Source organism: Bombina bombina, chromosome 3 (assembly GCF_027579735.1).
Source record: "Bombina bombina isolate aBomBom1 chromosome 3, aBomBom1.pri, whole genome shotgun sequence".
NCBI classification, from domain to species: domain Eukaryota; kingdom Metazoa; phylum Chordata; class Amphibia; order Anura; family Bombinatoridae; genus Bombina; species Bombina bombina.
Window position 1 is genome coordinate 1,211,085,662 of NC_069501.1, and position 27,628 is coordinate 1,211,113,289.

Sequence of the window (27,628 nt, forward strand, 5' to 3'; positions counted from 1 at the left end):
GATTGCCAATTTCTACGACTGTTCTTCATCCTTCCACCTTGGTTAGTCCATGCCAAACATTATATAATTGTGCAGCCTTCCTGTACAATTATAGACAGTTGTTGCTGTATAACAACAATGTGGCAGCCATCTTAGAAACCACAAATCTATAATCTTTATGTAGACTGTGAACCCTGTTTTGCCGGAGGGATGCACACGGGGGGGGGCTTCAGCAAAGCCACTACTGATTGTATGGCTAAATGGGCCCCATGGATGTGAGGGCCCAGTCTTAATTGAGGGGCCTCTGAGACTCCTGTAGTTATTTCTCTGGGGAGGTGTGAAAAATGCTTGCTTTTGTTGTTTCCTGCTACAAAATATGCAGCTAACAAAGAGTAGTGTGTGACAACATATACCTGTGATGTTTAGTGATTTTTGTTATTTTGCATAGCAAGTGCAAATATTTTTACAAATTTGACAATATGCTTGCTTAAAAATATCACTAATACTTGCTATTTTTATTTGCATGTGCTATTGCTCTATTTTTTATTGCACATATAGTGCTGTTTTCATATTCACAGAGAAATTATGTGGGTTTAAACTAGGCATGGGCAAAATTTTGGGATTCCACATTAGCTTTGTTTCAGTGCTTGATATATCAGTGTGAAAGAGCAACACACAGAGATTATTATTATCAGTTATTTGTAGAGCACCAACAAATTCCGCAGCACTATAAACATAGGTCTAAATAATATGCAAGATGATAATTATGGTAGACAAAGGGATAGAGTTGCACTGCCAAGAGTTAAACTGTTGTAAATCAACTCTCATGAAGATCACAGGTGATCTACAAAGCAGCTGGGCTTGCATGAAAGTTTGAAAACTATGGGAGAGTCTTGTGGAGTTAGGCAGAGAGTTCCACAAGATAGGGGCCAGTCTGGAGAAGTCTTGTAGATGGGAATGTGGGGAGGGAAGGAGATCATGGCAGACTGGAGAGGATGGGAGGGAGAGTATCTGGAGACAAGGTTGGAGATATAGGGGGGAGCAATGTTATTGCGAGCCTTCAATGTCAGAGCCAGGTTTTTGTGTTTTATTCTGCAGGTTAGAGGAATTTAGTGAAGGGATTGGCAGAGAGGTGCAGCAGATGAGGAGCGATGTGTAATGAAGATTAGCCTGGCAGAGGCATTTATTATGGAATGTAGGGGAGACAGATGACAGCTAGGGAGACCGTAGAGGATGGAATTGCAATAGTCAAGGCAGGAAATGGTAAGAGAGAGGATTAAAGTCTTAGAGGCCGATTTATCATCGGTCTGTCTGACATGATCCAGACATCGATGAATGTCGACAGCATATGCTGTCAACATTTATCATTGCACTAGCAGTTTGTGCAATGCCGCCCCTACAGATTTGCGGGCAAATCGGCTGCTAGCAAGGGGTGTCAATCAGCACGATCGTATGAGATCGGGCAGATTGATGTCCGCATCCTCAGAGCAGGCGGACTAGTTAAGGAGCAGCAGTCTTAAGACCACTGCTTCATAACTGCTGTTTCCGGCGTGCGGAAACAGGGGCGTCAGGGGCCATTCGGCCCTTAATAAATTGGACCCCTGGTTGTTTCTTGTGTGAGGAAGTGGTAATTTTGTAGATTTGTTTTAGCTGTAGGTGGCAGGAATTGGCCAACGACAAGGGGAGTGAAAGAGAGATCTGAGTCAAGTGTTACCCCAAGACATCGAGCATGTGGGGTAATGATGTTATTATAAACAGTTATAGAAAGCTGGGGGATAGAGATTTTGGAAGAAGGGGGGGGGGTAAGGAGCTCAGTTTTGGAGAGATTTAGCTTAAGGTAGTAAGAGGACATCCAGGATGAAATATAAAAACACAGTTAGTGACATGAGTTAGTAAGGAAGGAAATAAGTCTGGTGTAGAGGTAGATTTGCAGCCTTATTTGGCTTTAGTTTCACAAATAATTGCAGAATCCTGAAATTCAGCCCATGTCTAGTTTAAACAGATCTCTGTTGGTTTGTAATATTTTTTATTTTTTTTAAATAGTTTACATTAGGATTGTAATGTTTTGAAACAATGAATAAACAAATCTATACATTACTGCGCGCACTAAAATGAAAAAAATATATATACTCAAGGTACATTAATTGCCCTCCTGAGCTAGAATTGAAAATGGTAAGATGATCTAATGATATTTAAAAATCAGAGCACATATTATGCTCCTAAACATGTTTCTGAAAGGCACTAAACTATGAACCTGTCACCGATGATTTAAACTTTACAAAAACAATTGCTTTCTATGCACATTTTGCATTCACTTGTTTCAGCATCCCCATTTGTTTTCTATTATGGTAAGTAGATTGTATTCCTCTTTTGATCAACAAAAATGATGGCCATTAAACTTAATTAGAATGTCTTTTCAGAAAGGCTTTTAAATTGTTCTACGCAGATTACAATCAATTGTATGAAAAGTAGCTGACACTCTTTCAGGTACCTCCTTGGCAATCAATTTATTGCTTGATCAATGTTGCTTGATATATGCAACTTAATTAGAACTCAAGATGTTAGAACAATTTCCTCATTGGAGCATTGTCAATAAAATTAAGCTCTAGCGAAAATGCAGCTGCCTCGGACCTTTTAAGAAAATAACCATTGCCATAGAATTTGATGTATTTAACTTTTGCATACTAAAACTTTTAAACAGTATCCATTGTACTAATATTGCACTCAAAACAATTATATTGTGCTTTAAACCGTAGTTTTCATAAGGTCGCAGAAGGCAATAGGGTATTAATGTCCTGGGACATTATTTTTCCTTAGTGAGTTAGAAAAACAGGAATATAAAGGGCTAGATTGCTATATAGCGCTCCCTCTCAAACGTAAACTTTGCTAAACGTAATCTTTTTTGCGCGCATCCGGTTGAGTTCATATTGCAAGTTGAATGTAAAAAGCTTGCATGTGAGAGAAACCCCGTGTGCAAACTTTCGGACTTCCTGATATTGTGTCCTTGTTAACTCATTCTGTGAAGAGCACAGAAGAAAAAAATCTAACACCCAACACTCTTGTGCTAACCCGAAAGGAGTTATTAATATTTCACTTATGGAACAGGTAGATTATGAGTTATGCGCGTTATATGGAATTTAATGAACGCAACAAAAGTTGCGTTATTTCACCCTCTATAGCGCAGTCATTACAAGTTTTGAAACAGCCGGCTTGTGCGTGCGATATGGTTGCATTGAGCTCCATATCGCACAAAATACAAGCGCTGTTTTGAAGTGCTTGTGCACGCTTTCCCCATAGACATCAATGGGGAGAGCTGGTTAAAAAAAAAACCTAACACCTGTGATCGCGAAATGAAAAGCTCTGTAACGCAGCCCCATTGATGTCTATAGGGAAAATAAAGTAACATTTAAACCTAACACCCTAACATAAACCCCACATCTAAACACCCCTAATCTGGTGACACCGACATCGCCGACACCCACACTATAATAAATCTATTAACCTCTATTCTGCCGCTCCCCGATATCGCCACCACTAAATAAAGTGATTAACCCCTAAACCTCTGGCCTCCCACATCACTTTCACTAAATAAACCTACTAACCTCTAAACCGCCAGCCCCCCACATCGCAATAACCTAAATTAAACTATTAACCCCTAAACCTAACCCTAAACCTAACCCTAACCATAACCCTAACTGTAAACCTAACACCCCCTAACTTTAACATAATTAAAATAGACCTAAATTAAAGTTACAATTATTAACTAAATAATACCTATTTAAATCTAAATACATACTTACCTGTAAAATAAAACCTAAGCTAGCTACAATACAACTAATAGTTATATTGTAGCTATCTTAGGTTTTTATTTCACAGTTAAGTTTTTATTTATTTTAACTAGGTAGACTAGTTAGTAAATAGTTATTAACTATTTACTAACTGCCTAGTTAAAATAAATACAAACTTACCTGTGAAATAAAACTTAAGCTGCCTTACACTAAAACCTACCATTACAATATGGCCATATTTTGCTTAGCCAGTCACCACCCTAGTTCAGGTGTGCTCAAGACAGTGTAATAGAGTTGTGAATATAAGCCAGGGAGTCTCATTCTATTATGAAGAGTAAAAGCATGAATGATTCAGCCCTCTGTGGCAAAAGGACTGTAGTGTTAGGACCAGTCTATATTGGGGCACCTTGTAAGTGGTGACTGGCTAAGCAAAATATGGCCATATTGTGTGACTAAGATCCCAATTTTATTTAAAAAGTATAGTTGTCTCTTGATGTTGTTTGCAGGCATTTTTTTGCAGCAGTTCAAAAAATATGTTGTGCTTGGTAAAATGGATGTGTGCTAATACCTTTTGTTTGTGTAATTACTGGGTCATATTGGCAGCACTCCCAAAAAATGTGTTTATAAAACTTTTTGTAAGGTGTGCTAAAAAAAACAAATTTTTGTAATTGTATTTAAAAACAATCAGGGAGACTGACCTCCCATTGGTTTAAGCACCCCACCCTAGTTCAGGTGTGCTCAAGACAGTGTAATAGAGTTGTGAATATAAGCCAGGGAGTCTCATTCTATTATGAAGTGTAACAGCAGGAATGATTCAGCCCCCTGTGGCAAAAGGACTTTAGTGTTAGGACCAGTCTATATTGGGGCACCTTGTAAGTGGTGACTGGCTAAGCAAAATATGGCCATATTGTGTGACTAAGATCCCAATTTTATTTCAAAAGTATAGTTGTCTCTTGATGTTGTTTGCAGGCATTTTTTTGCAGCAGTTCAAAAAATATGTTGTGCTTGGACAAATGGATGTGCGCTAACATCTTTTGTTTGTATATATATATATATATATATATATATATATATATATATATATATATATATATATATATATATATATATATATATATATATATATATAAAAATCTGGATTATTTAGACTTTTATTACAGTATGTATAATAATTATTTTTATTTATATTTTTAAATATTTTATATGTAATATTTAAAAAATGCACTTTGAGATTAGCCATTCTTCATAAGCTCTAACCCAACACCACATTAGTCCTAAATCGTGTTACGTATATTTTACATTCCTATGTTCTTCACATAGAAAAAAATGTAAATTTTATTATTAAATATATATTTCTATATATACTGTATATCTGATGTTAATGTAAAATAGATATCTATACCTATGGGATATTCAGATACATATAATTATATATATTTACAAAAAATATAAGTGAATTTGTAATGTGAAATATGTACAATATATATGGATACACACATATTTAGATATGCATATGTAAGTATATATACATTATAGTTTTTCCATTTAAACACCTTGTCATATAGCATTTGGACCCTTATAACTTATATTTTAATATTTATGTGATACATTTTTTATCAAATAGGGTATATATGAGTATATGTATGTATTTATGTTGCGTTTAGTGCAACTTTTGTTCCCACACTACCCTCTATGTATGTGATTTCCGACTCAAAATAAAAAGTGCCGGGGTAAAGCAGTAAGTACTATTCTACTGCAACGCTTCTACTTTCTATTTGAACATGGAGGAGAACCTCCTTTTGCAGGTGCAGGCCCTATTTGTGGACTATGACCGGCAGATAAGTCTTCGACTCGATCGGCTTATGGAAGCTATGGGCATAGAGGAGGAGCAAGCTGAACCTAATATGGCGGACGACATTACCTCCAGATCGCAGCATAATGGCCTATATAGAAGTGAGGGCTCTGTCTCTAAAAAGATCAGCACAATAGGCTGTGAGCTTAGTGTGGCGGAGACCGCCGCAGGAGGACACGGCTACAGCAACAGAGAGAAGGCGCCTAGCCTTAGCGCATACGCCGGGGAAGACACTATCAAGTCAGAGATAGAGGAATGTGAGACAGGGCTGGAGAATGCTACGCACTTGCCTCATAACCGGGACGCTATTCCACTTGTGACATTTGCCAGGAGGCGAAGAAGGTTCTTTAATACCATGTGGGTAGCGCCTGGAAGTGCGGCCATCTACGTTTTGGTTGACTCTCAGAGCTGTGAATGTGCTGTGCCGTGGAGCCTGGGGGATACTTTCCTACTCAGCAAGTTTTGCTCAGTTTACCTAGAGCGAGCGGGAGTAGGGTAATTTGAACGCTAAGATTTGTGCTGCCGGGCAGGAACTTCAAATGCCAACCAGTACCCTGCCCTCCACCCTACTTTTGGTTTAGGATGCCTTATAGTGTATGCAATTACTGTAAATATTAAAGTCCTTGTTCTATTAAGTTTAACTAGCAGCTCACAGAACAGCTCTCTGGTTGGGATAGCTACCATAAATGAAAGCAAACATTTCACTATATTTATATTCATTAGAGTGTTCAAGGAGCCTAACGGCTATACCTATCCTTTATGTTCATATGGTATCCCTAGATAGCTATATATGCTGCTCATGTGAAGATAACACTTTGTTTTTATTATAATGATGGCAGGACATGTTTTAATGTATATATAGGTCATTGGACCTAAAGTGGGAATGGCATGTAACATTGGTGCTTGCATTACCTGTTTTAATTATCTGCGTGTAATTATATTCAGATCACACGAGCCTGTCTCCTTAGATACTATAATACTTTAGTTTTTATATAAACCCCTGCAAAGTACTCAGTCTGTGATGGGGTCCTCCCTGGGCTGTGGTCTAATTAAGTTTGACCTACAAGTCAGCCATGTGGCCTATATTTTCTTGCTCAGTAATTCTACTGTACTGTCTGCGGCCGAGACAGTACACTTAATATATTTAGTTTGCCACATGTTTGGGGATAATCTGGGGAGGCCCTGTGTAGAGCTTTCTTAATGTGGGTGGAGATTGGGCTCTTCCAAAACTAAAGTATGCAGAAAAGTCCTATTTATGTTACATTATTATGCACTGCGCTATGCTAATTTAGAATATTAACTTTCTTGGTTATTAATTAGGTTATAGACACACGTAGACCTATGTCTTTTTTTTCTTTAGAGACAGGGCAAGAAAACTAGGTCTTACCATCAACATTTGCTATGTTATGCTATGTCTATGTTATAGACAATATGGACAATTGTAGGCCTAACCATTCTTATTTGACATTTTTTCTTTTACTGATGTCAGGCCCAAGGACTGCGGCATATGTTTGGTATGTTAATTGTCCACATGAATATGTATAAAAATAAAATGAGGTATTATACATGGCTAGACAATTTCCCCTATAAGTTGAAACCAAAGTCTGGTTAATATGTATAAGACATGCCTCTTGTGTGGGATGCTTCAATATTATTGTTTGTCAAATAGGCATGTTGCCATGCTGTTTTACAGTGTATGTTTATGTTTGAAGTTGTTACCTCAATAAAAATTATTTAAAAAAAAAATAAAAAAAAAATAAAAAGTGCATAATAAAAAAGACAATGCAGTAGCAGTTACTTTGGGCTAGATTACGAGTGGAGTGGTAATTACTACTCCCGCTCTCACTCTATCTCTTCTTAACTTCTGCTCTTTGCACGCTTTGGGTATTGAGTATATTAAAAGTTGAAAGAACTCGCAAAAAGCAGAAGTTAGAATATTGAGACTGTGTTAACATACTCCCCCATAGTCTTCAATGGAGAAAAGTGAAAAAAAAACACCTTTACTCACGTGCTAACCCGAATTGCCATAAGCCCCCTACTATAATAACCCCTAACCCGCCACATAGCCCTCTGCAAAGGGCCCACTACACTATTAACTCCTAACCCTCCACATAGCCCACCGCAAAATCCCCACTACACAAATAACCCTTAGCCCACCACATAGTTTACAATTAACCGCTAACCACAACAACCCCCATTGCAAAATACCCCTTTACATTATTAACCATTAAAACGCCATACCCCCACATCGCAAAATACCCACTAAACTATTAACCTCTAAAGCCCATCGTAAAATACCCACTACCATCTAGACCCCCTAACCTAACACCCCCTAAGTTACCCCCCAACAAAACTAACCTTACCTGAAAAATAAAAAAACTAACATTACTGAAAAAACTAACAAATTACCAAAAATTAACAAAAAACATTTATGCCTATTGTAAAACTAAAGCCCCACTTAAAAAAAACACACACCTCAAAAAACCTATACTAACACTAAACTATAGCAATAGACTTTTTTACTCACCAAAGTTGAATCCTACGTGACAACGGCTCTCTATTCACTAATAACCCTTAGCCCACCACATAGTTTACTATTAACCGCTAACCACAACAACCCCAATTGCAAAATACCCCTTTACATTATTAACCCTTAAAACGCCATACCCCCACATCGCAAAATACCCACTAAACTATTAACCTCTAAAGCCCATCATAAAATACCCACTACCATCTAGACCCCCTAACCTAACACCCCCTAAGTTACCCCCCAACAAAACTAACCTTACCTGAAAAAATAAAAAACCTAACATTTCTGAAAAAACTAACAAATTACCAAAAACTAACAAAAAACATTTATGCCTATTGTAAAACTAAAGCCCCACTTAAAAAAAAAACACACCTCAAAAACCTATACTAACACTAAACTATAGCAATAGACCTTTGTACTCAAAGTTGAATCCTATGTGACAACGGCTCTCCATTCTCATTTTCAAATTCAAATTAGCCAATAGAATGAAGGCTTTTTCTATTGGCTGATTTGAATTTTAAAATCAGCCAACGGGAATGCAAGGGTACACCTGTATAAAGGGTGTACCTTGCATTCAAAATTTAGTATGTGGCGGGTGACTGCATGAAGAGGACGTCAGTGACTGAAGATCCAAAGGTAAGAAGATGGACGAAGATAGAAGACCGCCGCCGGGATTAATTTTCAAGCGCCGCCGCCACGTAGGAGCCGGATTCAACTTTGGTGAGGTTTTTTTTGTTGGGGTTTTTTTTAGAATAGGTTTTTTTTTTTTTTTTTTTTTGGTCAGCAAATGAGCTAAATGCCCTTCTAAGGGCAATGCCCAACCAAAAGCCCTATTCAGGGCAACTTTTAGATAGATAGCCTTTTTTGGGGGGTGGGTTACTTGTAGAATGGTGCAGTGTTTTTTTTAAGAGCTAAATCACTTTAGGGCGCAATATCCTACAAAAAGTCCTTTTAGGGGTATTGGTATTGTTATAGTTTACTGTTAGTATAGGTATTTTATTTTGAGGTGTTTTGTTTTTCAAGTGGAGCTATAGTTTTAGAACAGGCATAACTGTTGTTTGTTTTTTTTTTTTTTTGGTAATTAGTTTTTTCTGTAATAGTAGTTTTTTTCAGGTAAGATTATGTTCTTTTTCCAGACAAGGTTAGGTTTTTTGGGGGTAACTTAGGGGGTGTTAGGTTAAGGGTATTAGCTGGTTAGGGGGTATAGCTGTTAGTGCATATTAAGTGGTAAGAGTTGTGGTTTAGGGGTTAATAGTGTAGTAGGGTAGTTTGGGATGCAGTTAGTGTCTTTTTAGGGGTTAACAGTGTAGTGGGGTAGTTTGTGATGGTGTGTGTGGGGGTTTAGTGGCTAATAGTGTAGTGAGGTAGTTGGGGATCTGGGTGTATAACTGTTTAGGGGTTAATAATGTAGCGGGTAGTTTGCGATGTGGGGTAGTGGTGGTTTAGGTGTTAATAGAGTAGTTTAGAGAAACTGGTTCATCTGGCCAAACTCTTTACACCACCTTTCAGGTCACATAAAAAGTTTGTGTTAAATGCGATTGCTTTCGAGCAATCGCATTTACTTTAAACATTAAGTGCGAGCTCACATTGCTGCTCAATACCACCAATAGTAAATATGGGGAGTGTAAATTACTGTGAGTTCGCACTAATTAATTTGCGGTAATTTGAACTGTGCACCACTTGTAATATGGATTTGAGCGTAAAGAACACATCAATCTTGCGATCGCGTTTATGCTCCTCATGCTAATGATAGCGCTCCACTCGTAATCTAGCCCTTTGAATTTTAAATGAGCAGTAGATTTTTTTCTGACAAATTTTAAAATTTACTTCAATTTGCTAGCCCCCTGTATCATATGACAGCCATCAGACTCATATACATATACACTGTGAACTCCTCCATACTTTATCTGAATCATGAAAGTTGAATTTTGGCTTTAGTGTCCCTTTACTATTAGAAATTGTTCCTATCTAATAAATATGTTTATCTAACTACTTTAAACCCCCAACTGTATTTACAAAGGTGGATTGTTCAGTGGAATAATAAGGGCACTGTCTAACTACAAATATCATATAAAGAAATACAAAATATTTTTTGTATTCTTTTGTATTTTTTTAATGTTTAATGTGTCTATAATTTTATTCTAAAGATGAAGTTTCCATTTGAGGTGTTAACTTTGAATCGCATGGATATTCAGCTGATGTAAAGTGTTATTGGTTTCAGAAGGCATTAAGTACTCCAATTTTCCGTTAACGCCCAGCAACTTGGTTATTAGTGTAGAATATGTTGCTTAGAATCTCTAACAAGATGGTGTGAAACATTGTTTCGCAACCCCGGTACTAAAGTACCCACAACAGGCCAGGTTTTCATTATAGCAGAACTAGTGCACAGGTGAAAATAGACATTAAAGCAAAGAAAAATTGCAGCACTTGTTCCCATCCCCTGCCCGCTATACATCTTGAAACAGCCACAAGTAAACTGACAGCACCTCGAAGGCAGTCATAACATCTAAGAAAGCGCAGTCACATATTCGGGACACATAGCCTGACCTCATCTGCAGAGTGAAAGAGACCGACATAACAGCGATACGCAAGTCAAAGCCTGAACTTTCAGGCCCCAAAGAGAAAGCTTGCAAAAAGGAAACATAGAACAATGATGGGCTAGCAGACAACGGCTCAAATCATTCACGCACCCAAAGCAAGCTAAACAGGGACCTAGTGCACAAAGATATGCTACCTGTTGCAACTTTAAACCCAAGTTACTCCAGAGCCTTCTAATTCCTCCTAAATATGTCAAACAGACATAAGCAAGCTGAAAGAAAGAACAAGCAACATCTGGAGACACAACCAGCAGTTGAAGCGGCACCATATGGGCTGGATCCCTGTATACAGGACACCCATCCAATTGTTTCACAAATTTCAGCTCTATTTCTTCCCACAATAGAGCAACTTCAGACAGACATGGACTCGCTGACAGCAGAAGTAAAGACCTTCAATAATAGACTCACACAAGTGGAACAAAGGGTCTCTGAAAGCGAATCCCGACAAAGAGAAACATTCTCCAACATTACACAGCTTCAACAACACACCAAGCAGCAGATGGCAAAAATAGACGATCTGGAAAACAGGTCCAGAAGAAACAATCTTCGCATTGTTGGACTCCCAGAATCCTTTCCAAATACACAGTTAGTAGAGTTTACAGAAACAACTCTGCCAACACTACTGGAGATGCCTTACTCAGCTAAACCCTGTGTGGTGGAAAGAGCCCACAGGGTGGGAAACCCCAGGAGACAAGGGGAAGGAAATCAACAGCCCCGTCAAGTCATTGTGAAGTATTTAAACTTCAAGGACAAAGTGTCAATCCTACAAGCCTACAGAAATAAAGCTGCATTGAGTTCGAGAGAAGAAGGAAGATTATTCTGCTGAAGTGGGGCTCAGAAGAAAATAATTCTTCTCCTACTGTAAGCAACTTATGGAACAGGGCAGAACTGCAACTCTAATTTATCCAGCATGACTAAGATTACAAACCACAGATGACCCACTGTGTTTTGAATCCCCAAAATGTCTGCAAATGTATCTACAAAAAGAACAAGTGCAACAACCACCAGAGGATGGGATGGGGAACTACAGGAACCAGTGACCTGAAACCAGCTCTGGAGTGGCAGAAGATTTACAAGTATCCCAAGGACTGGGTCACACCTATTATATCCTTTTATGTGCAAAAGGGGGGAGTGAAATGTGTATTGTGTCTTCTTTTGAGTTTTAGGTTTAAAGTTATTGTTTTACACTTGTTTTGTGGAGAAGCGAGGGGGGAAATTGTATTCTCTCTGGTTAACACTGTTAATGGTAATCATTGTTTGCCCTCTCACCTCCCATAGAGATATCAGTGTCCTGCTCAGTCCCAGGGTGTTGCTCTCTGGTAATGAAGTAAAAAGCCATCCATGCCATGAGTACTCTTTCACATATCAAACAAACACTCGCACAACACAAAATAATAGCCAAAAACTAAACACATTTTACTCACAAATAATCAGACTACCCCTGAGAATAATGAGAATTACCACTTGGAACGTAAGAGGGATCACATCCCCAATTAAGAGAAGGGCTATACTCAGACACCTAAAGCTAAAAAGGGTAGATATTGCAATTTTAGAGGAAACCCACCTAAACAAAACAGAGCACCAGAAACTTAAACAGAGTTGTGTAGGGGAGACCAACTTCACTTAATATGAAAAACCAAGAGCTAGAGGGGTGGCCTTCCTCTTTAGTAAACAGCTTGATTATGCTGTGTTGCAGACTATTGCTGACCCAGAGGGCAGGTATCTCAAAGCAAAAATTCAGATAGGAGAAAGCCAATTCATACTTTGTGGGGTATATGGTGGGGGAGACTTTAATATAGCCCCTCACACACCAGCCAATAGATTTCAAAATCTAGAACTTTCAGTAATCAAAACCAAACATTGATTAGGCTCCAAAAGGGGGACACTATTACTTAAGAATTTTAAATCAGCCCTGGCGCTAACTGACATTTGGAGGGACAGAAACCCTGAAGCAAGAGACTTCACCTGTCTATTGCCATCTAAATCCACACTATCACATATAAACTTCTTCTTGATTTCCACCTCCCTCTGCCCCCAAGTCTCTGAGTCCCGAATTGACCCCATCGCCATATCAGATCATGCCCGGTCACCCTCATAGTATCTGCTAAAAAAAACTCCCAAAAAAGCCTGCAGGTGGGCATTCCCCACTCATCTTTATCATGACCCAAATTCACGCAAATACCTGGTAGGGGAGTGGCACACATTTAGGAATATAAACGCACAACATCTTAATGATATTTCCCTGTTTTGGGATACGGCAAAAGTGGTGCTCAGGGGAGTGATGACTGCATATACAGCAAGAATAACCAAAAAATACAGACAAAGAGGCTTACTCTTACAATAGACTTACTCTTACAATAGATATTAAATGCAATGAATCGATACTTACGTAACCCAACTCTGTTAAACAGAAAGAAATATAGAGAGGTAAAAACACTCAGGGATGCCCACATAATTCAAACATTCACTAGCGCTCACAACCGACTACAGGCTAAATTCTACCAATATGGAAACTGCACAGGGAAACTTCTTGCGAGAATAACCAAACTAGCTAGAAAACCCAACACTATAGTAGCCATAAAAAAAAATGACAGAATCCTTACCAAAGAGCTTGACATACATACTGCATTTGTTTCCTATTACGTGGACCTCTACAGTGGACAACAAATTGACACGACAGACAAAAAGAAATTCTGGCAAAGCATTCACCTACCCCAATTGGACGACACTCAACTAGAGAGCCTTAATGCCCCGATTATGCCCATAGAGGTTACTCGTGCAATCAAGGCATTACCTCTGGATAAAACTCTAGGTCCCAGGAGAGTTTTACAAGCTCATAAAATCAGAAACAACAGACGCCCTAGCCGTATTCTTCAATGGGATACTAATGAGGAAGCTGCAACTTATTCTAACCCACTACTGAATTAAATCCAACAATAATCATTCGAACACACCAGAAGAGGCATGCCTAGTACTTGTAGACACAGAAAAAGCCTTTGATAAGATAATATGGGACCACCTCAATACCACCCTAGACAAGTTTGGAATATGAGGGCCTTTTCTAAATGCAATCCACACTATCTATAAAGATCCACAAAAGGCGATATTAATCAAACCATTTGTACTCCAAAGAGGCACTAGGCAGGGATGTCCCCTGTCCCCCTTGCTATTCAACTTTGCAGTCAAACCCTTGGCCCACAGGATTAGAGGGGAGACAGAGGGCCTGTGTGGGTGGGGAGACTTTCCTTCTGTCTTTGTTTGTGGATGACATGCTCCTATACTCCCAGAGGCCACAAACTAATATTCCAAAAATAATGAAAATTATCACAGAATTTAGTAAAATTTCAGAGTACCAGATAAACAAAGAAAAATCAGAACTATTTTGGCTTCATAATAAAAACCTATCCCTACCCCAAATATCCAACTTCAAATTAGTCACTGACAAATTTAAATACCTAGGTATAACACTTACTAAAGATCCTAGACATTAGTACAATAACAACTTCAGACCCCTGCTTAGAGAGCTAAAGCAAAGCCTAACCAATTGGGAGAACCTTCCACTCAGCCTTTCATGCCGAATTGGACTGGTGAAGATGATTATTTTTTCCTAGACTGTTATACACCCTACAGATACTACCAGAACTCATTCATATGAAAAACCTTAAAACACTCAATAATTAACTTTTATATGGAACAAGAAAAAACACACAATAAGTTTCACCAAAATGACAGGTAAAGTAACCTTGGGGGGATTTGGACTACCCAACATTGAGCACTACAATTGGGGAGCACTAACAAAATATGTTATAGATTGGTTCCTACATAAAGAACAGTTCACAAACATAAAATTGGAGGAGCAACTTAATGCACCATGGTCTTTAACCATGCTACCAAATATGACACCATCACAGACTGAGGCAATTGTGAAAGACGCCCCCTTACTACACCAACCCATTAAGGCATGGTGGAAAGTATGCAAAAAATAGAAGCCACACAAAGACACACCCTTTATTTACCCCTTCAAGGCAACCTAGACATTCCAGCAGGATTTACCACAAAAGCATTTAGACAATGGAGTGAGAGAGGGATTAAGACTCTACAACATGTCCTCTCAGGTGATGAACAAACCATAAAGCTCTTTCGAGAACTCCAAATAGAGTTTGACCTGCCCCCAACCCAACATTTTGCCTTCCTGCAAATGCATCACTACGTCACAGATCTCCTAAAATGCAACATGCCAGCTATAGACAGCAACATCTATAAACAACATAAAACCTACTCCTTAAACAAGAAATACCTGAAGCCTATCTCACACAAAGTTTCATGTGAGGAAGGCCACCCTATCAGCCGAAGTTAGGGAATCCCACACAAAGCTCTTACATAACTCATATATAACTCCCAAGCTTTATCGCAAACGGAACCCAAATACCCCTGGTACATGTCCAAGATGTTCACACCCTGACCACCCTGACCCAGATATTGTACATATGATGATAAAATGTCCAAGACTGACCAAGTTCTGGGGCATGATACAGAAATGGTTACACCTACTCACTACTGATGAGATAAACCTATCTCTGGAAACCATACTATTCCTGCAGATCCAGATAGCACATGCATCCAATCCACAATTCTGCAGGCTAGGAAATTAATATTGACACTAAGGGGCCCATTTATCAAGCTCCGTATGGAGCTTGAAGGGCCGTGTTTCTGGCTAGCCTTCAGACTCGCCAGAAACACCAGGTCTAAAAACCTGTCCGCCTGCTCCCTCGGAGGTGGACAGAGATCGCGTGAAATAAATCCGAACAAATACGATCGGGTTGATTGACACCCCCTGCTAGCGGCCGATTGGCCGCGAATTTGCAGGGGGCGGCGTTGCACCATCAGTTCCCAAGAGCTGCTGGTGCAATGCTGAATGCAGAGAGCGTATTGCTCTCCGCATTCAGCGATGTCTGTCGGACATGATCCGCTGATTGGATCGATCATGTCAGACAGACATTTCATAAATAGGCCCCAATGGCTACAAAATAAGTCGCTAACCCTATTCCAACTTAAAAATTCCCTACAGAAACAATTGTTATGTGATAAAAAAGATTCCCAAAGGGACATGAAACATAGAGTGAAACTCTTTTGTAAGAAATGGAAACCCTTCATACTTAGTCTTCCCATCAACACTCAGAGACAAATCATTTATCCATTCAAAGACTCGGAATACATACTAGAGACACAATTGCGAGGAGAATGGCAGTTAGACTTTAACTTACCAGTAGAAAGCACATAGAAAACCACCCACCCAAAAACCTGATGAGAGAGAGTGAGAGCGACACCCTGGGAGACGAAAACAACAGGCAAAGAGACTATTAGAACAAGGTACTGTTAGGCTAAGAATGTAAGCAAAGGATGAAATCACCTAGAGTTACTGTGCTGGGAAAAGAGATTGTGGGGCCTATCTATCAAGCTCTGAATAGAGCTTGAGGGCCCGTGTTTCTGGCGAGTCTTCAGACTCGCCAGAAACAGCAGTTATGAAGCAGCGGTCTAAAGACCGCTGCTCCATAACCCTGTCTGCCTGCTCTGCTGAGGCAGACAGGAATCACCGGAATTCAACAATAACCGGAATTCAACCCTATCGAGTACGATCGGATTGATTGACACCCCCTGCTGACGGTTGATTGGCCGCGAGTCTGCAGGGGGCGGCGTTGCACCAGCAGCTCACAAGAGCTGATGGTGCAATGCTGAATACGGAGAGCGTATTGCTCTCCGCATTCAGCGATGTCTGTCGGACTTGATCCGCACTGTCGGATCAGGTCCGACAGACATTTGTTAAATATGCCTCTGTATCTTTAACAAAAAACAAATCCCCCATTAATGATACCTACCAACATTAAGACTTCCTTCCAGATACAAACTCGAAACTAGCTAGAGGGAAATGTAGAAAACCCCTACAAATATAAAAACAGGAATAGACTTATCTAAACTATGGATATAAACCCTCAAGGAAGTCATGAGAACCAACAGCAGACATCCCAACTCTCCCTGAAGTTCAGGGAGTCTCCCTGATTGTAATAGCGGCTCCCTGATGCCAGCAAATGGAATGCAATCTCCCTGAAACTCCATGCACCATGATCCAATGTGGCCCAAATCCGGAAAAGTGTTTCTTTAAGGAATGTGTAGTAGGATGTGTTGCTTCTGAAAACGTCCGTCGGGTAAGTGGAAAATAGTAGAAGCGGACCCACTCAGTTGAAGGGGGGAGTATGGAGCCAGCCCAAAAAGAAGCGGAGGACAGCCGCAAGGCCAAGAAAGAAAAAAAGGGCGGCTACTGAACTACTGAAAAAAGTAAGTTTATTCCATATAAAATATAGATAGACAAAAAGCAAGAAAAGATATAAGACACAACATACCAAGGAGGGAACAGCAGACTTACATGTTTCACGCACACTTGCGCTTAATCATAGTAGCTGAATGCAAGCAAGATCAGCTGTGATACTTAAAGGGACGGCACACCAATCAGAGAACTCTGTTTAGCAATTATATGAAAGAACAGGTGTCACATCAGTATAGAACTTAAAGGTGTGCTGTCTCAGTAAGCGCCACAGATCAGAAAATATTAAAAACATAATTGATATACTTAATATACTTGAGAAGGGATGCAATCCGGCATTTAAACACTGTCTGATGGAGACTCAAGTGAGCACTATGGATAATTATATTAAATGTGGTAAGGAACTCATTACTAGATTGGAAGCTAGAGGGTATAACGGTGAGAAATTACTTAAAACGTTTGAAGAAATAAAAGATTGGAAACCACATGTAAAAGGTCAATCGTCTGAGTCAAATAATTTTAATATCAACAAAAATACTTACACTAGTGGAAGTAAAAAGAACTATTTAGATGAATGTAGTGTGTTTTTTTCTACCCAGTTCTCCCCGCAGTATAATTCAATATGTGCAATCATAAAAAAACATCTACACATATTAAAGGGTGATGAGATATTACAGCCATATGTAAAAGATTGCAGATTTGTTGCCAAGAAGCCACCCACATTAGCCTCCAAACTTTCACCTAGTTTGGTTAGATCAAATACCCAAGCAAGTGATAACTGGCTTAGGGGTACAGGCAATTTCAGGGCACATCTCTCCAATTGTCTCACTTGTGAGGTTATGGACTTCACGAGGAGTTTCTATAGCAATACGACTGGCGATTCCTTTGAAATTGATTTCTATGCAATGTGTCTTACTAGCTACATAATTTATCTATTAGATTGCCAGCTCTGTGGAGCCCAATATGTAGGTCAGTCGAGTAGATCTCTTAGGGACCGGGCTAGGGAACATCTTAGGAACGTTAAGAACTTTAATAAAGATTCAGCGGTAGCAAAACATTTTAATCTCTATCATCTTACAAACATACCAAAGTTGAAAATAAAAGTTATAGATATAGCTAGAACCCCTTATCGAGGGGGTGATATATATAAGGTCCTAGATAAAAAAGAATTGTTTTGGATCTACAAGTTGAAAACACGGTCACCTTTGGGAATGAATTTAGAATGGGATATGAGATATTTTGTGGACTAGAATAAACATATGAGTGTTTTTAATATATAGATAGTTATACATATATCTTCATATTAGTATAATACCTATCTTTATTATCAATACATCAGTCCATATCATATACATATATATATATATATCCACATTTATATTATACATACATGTATTCCTTTCTGACTTATCCCATGACTAATTATACATCAGAGTTCATTAGAGAGCAATATGGTTAGTTTCTAAAAAATTCTCTAAAAAATACTTTGTCAGTTGTCAATCATTATGAATTATGAATTATGACTGTCTGTCAATCATTGTGAATTATGACTGTATTTGATGTTTCAAATAGTTTTGCTTTAAAAACAGCTTTATCTTTTTTCAAAATTTAATAATGAATTGTTCTAATTCTTTTGTATGTAAGTGCATTATGACCACACAAAATTGAAAACACCTTTGGCTCAGTAATTTACACATATGCATGTTTTTATTCATGTGTATACCATGAATCACTATATAATATAATATAATTTAATATCATTGAGTCTCCATCAGACAGTGTTTAAATGCCAGATTGCATCCCTTCTCAAGTATATTAAGTATATCAATTATGTTTTTAATATTTTCTGATCTGTTCTATACTGATGTGACACCTGTTCTTTCATATAATTGCTAAACAGAGTTCTCTGATTGGTGTGCCATCCCTTTAAAGGGACATTCCACCCACATTTTTTCTTTTATGATTTATAAAGAGAATGCAATTTTAAAAATCTTTCTAATTTACTTATATTATCTCTTTTGTTTTATTCTCTTGATATTCTTTGATGAAAAGCATATCTAGATATGCTCCCTAGCTGCTGATTGGTTGCTGCACATAGAAGCCTCGTGTGATTGGCTCACCATGTGCATTGCTTTTTCTTCAACTAAGGATATTTAAAAAATGCAGCAAAATAAATAATGGTCGTAAATTGTAATGTTGTTTAAATTTCTATTCTCTATCTGAATCATGAAAGAAAGATTTTGGGTTTAGTGGCCCTTTAAGTATCACAGCTGATCTTTAAGCGCAAGTGTGCGCAAAACATGTCTGCTGTTCCCTCCTTGGTATGTTGTGTCTTATATCTTTTTTTGCTTTTTGTCTATCTATATTTTATATGGAATAAACTTACTTTTTTCAGTAGTTCAGTAGCCGCCCTTTTTTTCTTTCTTTTTTCTTTCTTTCTTTAAGGAATGCCTTTAGTTGCTGGGACGTTATAGAACCCTCAAAGCATGCATCAGTAACCAAAAGCCCCCACTGATTTTAATAAAATAAAACACAAATACTACCTTAAACTTATTAGACTTTTTATTCTAAAATATTTAAGCATTCGATCACTGGAAAATAGGTTTGTTGCATGTGGTTGTGCAATAAAGCTACTTTTTTTTTTAATGTGACTTTAGTAGGAAGCTACTTTAATGATAAGTCCCTATCTTATTTATGGTTTCCAGGTGTCCAATATATAAAGGACGGACGGACGGGGGCTGGCGGCGCAGTAGCGGGTGAAGCGACCTCCCTGAAATTAGTTTTTGCAGGTTGGGATGTCTGCAACAGAGTCAGCTTATCTAACTGCTACCACTCAGAGACAATAACACTTTTGCTTCAAAAAGCAGTACAGACTCAGACAGGATTCGCCAACAGCACAGCTTGGGGAGATGCATGATCAGCACAGTGACAAGTAACAAATAACTCTAGAACTAGTGCTAGGATGAATTAGAGAGAGAAGGTTAAGAACATATAAAATAGTTAAGCCCAATGCTGACATTGTTAATGGTATGTTTATGTGTATGTTTCACCACATATTCTACTTGTATATGGAACCAGTTATTTAATTTTTGTATATGCTCTGCATGGCATAAAAGCAGACAAAGTATAAGTATGTAATCAGCATTGGAAATAAATAAAAGTTAAATGCATTTTAAAATACCAGTAATAAGGAGAATTTTCTAACTCTTTATACTAAGGGGAAGCTGTTGAACATTTCAGCCCATTAGTAGCCACAGACAACAGGCCAAAAAATATTATTGAGTTCATTGGAAACTGTAGACAAATTTACCACTGACGTAGTTTGGATGGGGGGGGGGAAATTAAAAGGCAACAGCTTTGTAAATGGCTAGATGGTATGTTTTTATCAATAGAAATTGTTTATTGTCAGCTAAAAACAAGTTGTATATTAAAGTAATTTTCCTTAAATGTTATTTTTATTTATTTAGATATTACATTTTTAATACTAACTAGTTATAACTATATTGCTCTTCTTTCCAAGCTTTAAAGGATCATGATACCCAAATGATGCAGCATAGCTGTGAAAACTGAAAACAAAATATCACCTAAGCATTTCTATGTAAAAAAGGATGATATTTTCTCATTAGCTGCATCTCCTTGTAAAGAGACTTTAGCAGCCAATCAGAAAGCTAGTCCTGGGATTTGCAAGGGAGTGGGCATCTTGTATGTGCATTCACAGTCATGTAATCTTCCTTCTCAATTTAAAGGAAGTTTACTATGAAATCTTTCGATGTTTCAGTGATCTCTCATGAGATCCCAGTAAAGCAAAACATGGCATCAGCATTGCTGATGCAGATTGGCTATTGTTTATTTTTCAGCCTGCAGCTGGACAGTGGCTGAAGTATACCTATTCACAGGGTGAGGGTCTAGTGAGTAGCGTGTTCAAGTTGCCTGTAACACGGATCGGTATAATCCTTCTGTACCAACTTTATATACTGCCAATATCATCAAGATCCAGGCATACGGACCGTGTAGGAACATCTTTACCCCAATAGCTGCAGGCAGCTCAGAGGGAGGCAAATCCGGAACGTGGTGTCCTGTCTTAAACAGACTGCCTGTGCAGTAACACAGATAAGCTGCTTTTATATATGTTTTATATATGTATATATATATAGCGGATCATGTCCGCTGCACATCGATAAATGCCGAGAGCATACGCTCTCTGCATTTATTATTGCACCAGCAGTTCTTGTGAACGTCTGGTGCAATACCGCCCCCTGCAGGCCGCTAGAAGGGGTGTCAATCAACCCGATCGTATTCGATTGGGTTGATTTCTGTTGGTTTCTGTCCGCTGCCTCAGAGCAGGCGGACAGGTTATGGAGCAGCGGTCTTTAGACTTCTGTTTCCGGCGGAGCTCGATAAATATGCCCCATTAACTTAAATTTTCTGTTCTTAGATCTACTTCTCTCTTATGCGAGACATGTTATTTCAATGGAAAGCACAAAGGAGTAGTAGCAATGCCATTTCCTGTGTACTAACAGCTATTGGTTAGGTGCATGGTAGGCACACTATTTTAAAAACAACTTTCTGTTTAACCCTTTTGATTGAAATTAAGACTTTATTCTAAGCAATAACTGTATACTTGCACAGCAACATAATGCATTTGTCCTTAATGTGGTCATCTACCTGTGCGCTGGAGGAGGTATAATGTATTCCATGTAGAAGTATAAAACAAATCCTGCACTTACAAGAAACATGTGCCAAATATTCACCTACATTACGAGTTATTTGCGCTATAGGGAAATTAACGAACGCAACAAAAGTTGCGTTATTTAACCCCTATAGCCCAGCCATTACAAGTTTTCAAACAACCGGCTTGTGCGTGCGATATGGTTGCGTTGAGCTCCATACCGCACACAATTCAAATGCTGTTTTGACGTGTTCGTGTACGCTTCCCCCATAGACATCAATGGGGAGAGCGGGCAAAAAAAAAAGCCTAACACCTGCGATCGCGGAATGAAAAGCTCCATAACGCAGCCCCATTGATGTCTATGGGGAAAAAAAAGTTATGTTTAAATCTAACACCCTAACATAAACCCCAGGTCTAAACACCCCTAATCTGCTGCCCCCGACATCGCCAACACCTACATAATGTTATTAACCCCTAATCTGCCACCCCCAACATCGCCGCCACTATACTAAAGTTATTAACACCTATTCCCCTGCACCTCGACATCACCCACACTATAATAAATCTATTAACTCCTATTTCGCCGCTCCCCAACATCGCCACCACTAAATAAAGTTATTAACCCCTAAACCTAAATGCCACTAACTAAACCTATTAACCCCTAAACCACCAGCCCCCCACATCACAACAACCTAAATTAAACTATATATTAACCCCTAAACCCTAACATAACCCTAACCTTAACCCTCCTAACCTTAACCCTGACACCCCCTAACTTTAACATAATTAAAATATACCTAAATTAAACTTACAATTATTAACTAAATAATTCTTATTTAAAACTAAATACTTACATGTGAAATAAAACCTAAGGTAGCTACAATATAACTAATAGTTATATTGTAGCTAGCATAGGTTTTATTTTTATTTCACAGATAAGTTTGCATTTATTTTAACTAGGTAGACTAGTTAGTAAATAGCTATTAACTATTTACTAACTACCTAGTTAAAATAAATACAAATTTACCTGTGAAAAAAAACCTAAACTGCCTTACACTAAAACCTAATAAAAAATAAAAAAACTACCATTACAAAAAATAAAAAACACTAAAATTACTAAAAATAAAAAAACTTACCATTACAAAAAATAACAAATGAAATTATACAAAACAATAAAAAATATTCCTATTCTAAAACCCTTTAAAAAAACACACCCCAAAATAAAAAAGCCTAATCTATAATAAACTATCAAGGGCCCTTAAAGGGGCCTTTTATAGGGCATTGCCCTAAAGTTAACAGCTCTTTTGCTACAAAACAAAACAAACACCACCTAACAGTATACAAACCCCCACCCCCAAATCCACAAAATAAAAATAAAGTAAAACCCAATCTACCCATTTCCCTGAAAAGGGCATTTGTATGGACATTGACCTTAAATGGACATTTAACTCTTTTTCCTGCCCTTAAAAGGGCATTCACCTCTTTTATGAAATACCCAAGCCCTAATCTAAAAATAAAAACCCACCCTAAAACGAAAAATAAACATTAAACAAAATAACAAACGAATTATCAAAAATAATAAAAATTATTCCTATTCTAATACCAATTTAAAAAAAACCCACCCCAAAATAAAAATCCTAATCTACAATAAACTACCAATAGCGCTTAAAAGGGCCATGTGTAGGGCATAATAGGGGTAAATTATAAAGTTGCTTACAATTGATGCTCTATCTGAATCATGAAAGAAAAAAATTGGGTTTAGTATCCCTTTAACCCCTTAACGACCAAGGACGTGTCAGACACGTTCTACAAAAAATACAGTTAAAGGGACATAAAACACAAAAAAATTTCTTTCATGATTCAGATAGAGAATATAATTTTAAACAACTTTCTAATTTACTTCTATTATCTAATTTGTTTAATTCTCTTGATATAATTTGATGAAGGAGCTGAAATGCACTACTGGTTTCTAACTGAGCACATGGGTGACCCAATCACAATCGATAAATATAATGCAGCTACCAGGGCTGGCCCTATCTATTGCCGGGCCCAAGGCAGGATGACAAAACTGGGCCCCCTTTCTCACCGCACCAACCCCGCCCAATCCCCGCCCAAACCCCGTCCAATCTCCACCCAACCCCGCCCAATCTCTGCCTCAACCCTGTCCAATCTCCTCCCCCAAAGCTTTTAAAATGAAAAGAAATAGAAGAAAAATAATTTAAGGTAATGCACACCATTTTATATATATAAAAAACATATAAATTCACTAATGTGGAGCACTATAACATTGTATCCCTAGGCAGAATGACAGCGCGGGGCCTCTACCAAGAACAAAAAATACTTAAAAGAAATGGGACTATGCACTGTACCGCACAAACACACAGATATAATACACACACACAGATACTTATTGTTAAGATTACTGCAGCTTTTACTGTATCTTTGCACTAACCTTGTCTCATCATTATTCATTAGAAGTGCTGCAGCTTTAAGCTCAGCTCACCACACCCTCTGGGTGTGTCTGGGTCTCTGTGACATCATCAGAAGCCATGTTAGTTTTACTGATGAACCTGTTAGTGAAGAAGACATGTGGTTGTAGCTGAATAAAAGTTTGTCTAAAGTACCTGCTGCAGAGTCTTCATGATATGTGCAAGACACATCAGACACAAGGTAACAGCACACAACTGAATGTTTTAATCCTGACTACACAGAGAACATAACAGCTGGCGACAAGGATCTGTGGTCTGACCCTATAATGGCACTTATTGGCACCTTACCTGTGTTTGCACCAGACACAGACAGATGGGACACATGGGTTGAACAGTTTGAGCTATATTGTATAGCAAATAACTTAGGAGCTGATAAGCAAGTGGCTGTGTTTCTGACAACTATAGGCTCAGCAGCTTACACTACATTAAGGGACATTCTCTCACCAGATAAACCTTATGCTAAACTTCTGTCTGACCTGATCTGCCTGTTATCTGACCACTACCTACCTAAGCCTCTAGAGATAGCAGAACAGTTTAAGATTTACACACGTAAGCAATTGCAGCATAAGGACATTTAAACATATGTGATTAGTTTAAAACAACTTGCAAGTAGCTGCAGATTTGGTGATTATTTAAACACTGCTTTACGTGATATGTTTGTTATTGGACTCATGAGCATCTATTTATCAAGCCGTCAACTTACTTGCATTCAACGGCACCAATACGCTCGCGTAAGATCGCCTAACATCGCTGCCGCGGACCAGAATACGCTCTCCAAAATTACCAAAAAAGCTGTCAAAAAGCCGCGCACCAAGTACGGTGCGATGAGCAGCAGACTGTTGTTAACTAAGAGTAATCGATCTCGCTGCTCTTCGGCTTTTTCCCAGCTTTCTTGGTACCCTGTCACTAAACACCCACACTATACTATACTGTTTTACCCCTATACCGCCGCTCCCGGAGCCCACCGCAACTAAATAAAGTGTTTAACCCCTAAACCGCCGCTCCCAGAGCCCACCGCCACCTACATTATACTTATTAACCCCTACTCTTCCGCCCCCTACACCGCCGCAACCTTCATTATACTTATTAACCCCTAATCTGCCCCCCCTACACCGCCGCCACCTACATTATATTTATTAACCTCTAATCTGCCGCCCCCTACACTGCCGCACCCTACATTATATTTATTAACCCCTAATCTGCCCCCCCTACACCGATGCCACCTACCTACATTTATTAAACCCTAATCTGCCGCCCCCAACGTCGCCGCCACTATATTAAATTTATTAACCCCTAAACCTAAGTCTAACCCTAACCCTAACACCCCCTAACTTAAATATAATTTAAATAAATCTAAATAAATATTCCTATAATTAAATAAATTATTCCTATTTAAAACTAAATACTTACCTGTAAAATAAACCCTAAGCTAGCTACAATATAACTAATAGTTACATTGTCGCTAGCTTAGGGTTTATTTTTATTTTACAGGCAATTTTGTATTTATTTTAACTAGGTACAATAGTTATTAAATAGTTATTAATTAACTTCCTAGTTAAAATAAATACAAATATACCTGTAAAATAAAACCTAACCTAAGTTACAATTACACCTAACACTACACTATAATTAAATTAATTCCCTAAACTAAATACAATTAAACACAATTAAATCAAATTATCTAAAGTACAAAAAAAACCCAAACACTAAATTACAGAAAATAATAAACAAATTACAAGATTTTTAAACTAATTACACCTAATCTAATCCCCCTAACAAAATAAAAAAGCCCCCCCTCCCCAAAAAAAAGCCCTACCCTAAATTACAAATAGCCCTTAAAAGGGCCTTTTGCGGGGCATTGCCCCAAAGTAATCAGCTCTTTTACCTGTAAAAAAAATTACAACCCCCCCAACATTAAAATCCCACAACCCACACAACCAACCCTACTCTAAAACCCACCCAATCCCCCCTTAAAAAAACCTAACACTAACCCCTTGAAGATCACCCTACCGTGAGAAGTCTTCACCCAACCGGGCCGAAGTCATCAACGAAGCCAGCAGAAGTGGTCCTCCAGACGGGCAGAAGTCTTCCTTCTATCTTCATCAATCCGGCGCGGAGCGGCTCCATCTTCAAGACATCCTACGTGGAGCATCCTCTTAATTCGACGTCTTCTTGAACAATGACGGTTCCTTTAAGTGACGTCATCCAAGATTGGATCAGCCAATAGGATTTTTTTTACCTTAATTCCGATTGGCTGATAGAATTCTATCTGCCAATCGGAATCTAAGGGACGCCGTCTTGGATGACGTCACTTAAAGGAACCTTCATTCTTCGGGTAGTCATCGGCAGAAGAGGATGCTCCGCGTCGGATGTCTTGAAGATGGAGCCGCTCCGCGCTGGAAGGATGAAGATAGAAGATGCCGTCTGGATGAAGACTTCTGCCGTCTGGAGGACCACTTCATCTGGATTGGATGAAGACTTCTGCCCATTTGGAGGACCACTTCACCCGGCTTGGATGAAGACGTCTCCCGGTAAGTCGATCTTCAGGGGGTTAGTGTTAGGGTTTTTTAAGGGTGTATTGGGTGGGTTTTATTTTTAGGTTAGGGCTTTGGGTCGCAAAAGAGCTAACTGCCCTTTTAAGGGCAATGCCCATCCAAATGCCCTTTTCAGGGCAATGGGGAGCTTAGGTTTTTTTAGTTAGTTTATTTTTTGGGGGGTTGGTTGTGTGGGTGGTGGGTTTTACTGTTGGGGGGTTGTTTGTATTTATTTTTCCAGGTAAAAGAGCTGATTACTTTGGGGCAATGCCCCGCAAAAGGCCCTTTTAAGGGCTATTGGTAGTTTAGGCTAGGGTTTTTTTTATTTTGGAGGGGCTTTTTTAATTTTGATAGGGCTATTAGATTAGGTGTAATTAGTTTAAATATCTGTAATTTGTTTGTTTTTTTTCTGTAATTTAGTGTTTGTTTATTTTGTACTTATAGTGTAGTGTTTTATTGTAACTTAGGTTAGGTTTTATTTTACAGGTACTTTTGTATTTATTTTATCTAGGTAGTTATTAAATAGTTAATAACTATTTAGTAACTATTCTACCTAGTTAAAATAAATACAAACTTGCCTGTAAAATAAAAATAAACCCTATAGCTACAATGTAACTATTAGTTATATTGTAGCTAGCTTAGGGTTTATTTTATAGATAAGTATTTAGTTTTAAATAGGAATTATTTAGGTAATGATAGGAATTTTATTTAGATTTATTTAAATTAGATTTAAATTAGGGGTGTTAGGGTTAGACTTAGGTTTAGGGGTTAATAAATTTAATATAGTGGCAGCGACGTTGGAGACAGCAGATTAAGGGTTAATAAGTATACTGTAGGTATCGACGGTGTCGGGGGGGCAGATTAGAAGTTA